At 60.0% G+C, this 1,157-nt stretch overlaps 1 protein-coding gene across 3 annotated transcripts in view; it reads right to left on the bottom strand.

The window, feature by feature from the left end:
* Positions 1-1,157, bottom strand: part of LRRN2 (leucine rich repeat neuronal 2) — a 24,672-nt gene that overhangs the window by 10,012 nt on the left and 13,503 nt on the right. The gene's annotated exons all lie outside the window — the stretch shown is intronic.

Genomic DNA, 1,157 nt, shown 5'->3' with positions numbered 1-1,157 from the left:
GGAGGGGTGGGTTCTGGAGGAGAGCAGGGAGGGAAACTGGAGGCATCCCCTGGGGAAAGAGGAGGTGTCTGGTGCCCTGCCATCCCCCGCCCTCCCCTCCTCTCTGGAGAGGTGTCAGGGTTCCAGTAAAAACCCCTCCTGGGCACTAACCAGTTTGGCTCAGTGGATAGAACGTCGGCCTGCGGACTGAATGGTCCCAGGTTCGATTCCGGCCAAGGGCATGTACCTTGGTTGCGGGCACATCCCCAGTAGGGGGTGTGCAGGAGGCAGCTGATCGATGTTTCTCTCTCATCGATGTTTCTAACTCTCTATCCCTCTCCCTTCCTCTCTGTAAAAAATCATAAAATATATTTAAAAAAAACCCACCAAACTCTCCTGGGCCGGGAGGGAAGGGGCTTGTCCCGGGCACAGCGCTGTTCCCAGGTCTCCTGGCCGGCCCGGCAGAGGGTGGTAGAGCTCTGGGCCTGGGAGGCAGCCTGTCCGGCTATTTCTGAATTAGGAGTGGAGGGCGCCAGTCCTTCTGTCTGGTCTCACTGCACCGAAAGGACTGCAGGGAGTGGAGCCACCCTGCCAGCACAGAGAACAGTACCCGGCGGGTCCCACCGCCAGGGGCTGCCAGACTTTTGCTCCACCCCTCCCTCTCTGGGGCTCCTCTGTGCCCCAACATCCCTCCGTCATAAACTACCCGTTTACTTGTCTGTCTCCCCCACCAGACTGTGGGCCCCTCAGGGGAAGGGACTATGCTCCAAGTGGCCAGTTCCTCCAACTGTCTGGCACATAGTAGGAGCGCAGAAAACATCTGTGGAAGCAGGGAAGAAAGGCAAGGAAGGGAGGGCAGGGAGAGAGGAGGTTGCAGGTTGTTCCAGAGCTCCCGAAGACCAGGGGGCTCGGTGTCTGGGCTCAGGCCCCTTCCGCCTCCTTCCTCACCAACTGGCAGGAGACACAATGGCACCCAGAGCCCGGCTTCCTCAGGCCCGCGCCCTGCCCCTGCCCCTGCCCCTGCCCATGGCTCTGGCCGCTGCTCAGGCACTTGAGTCCTTCCCTCAGGGAGAGAAGGTGCTTCTCTCTGACTCAGTTTCTGCTTCTGGACTCAATAGGATCCTCTGATGATGCTCACCCTTCCGGAGCTCTCACAGGCTCCCCTCCAGCCAAATCCT

This window comes from Myotis brandtii, unplaced genomic scaffold (genome assembly GCF_000412655.1).
Source record: "Myotis brandtii unplaced genomic scaffold, ASM41265v1 scaffold898, whole genome shotgun sequence".
In the NCBI taxonomy this organism is placed as follows: Eukaryota; Metazoa; Chordata; class Mammalia; order Chiroptera; family Vespertilionidae; genus Myotis; species Myotis brandtii.
Note: the sequence above shows the minus strand (reverse complement) of the source record. Positions and strands in the feature narration are given on the sequence as shown.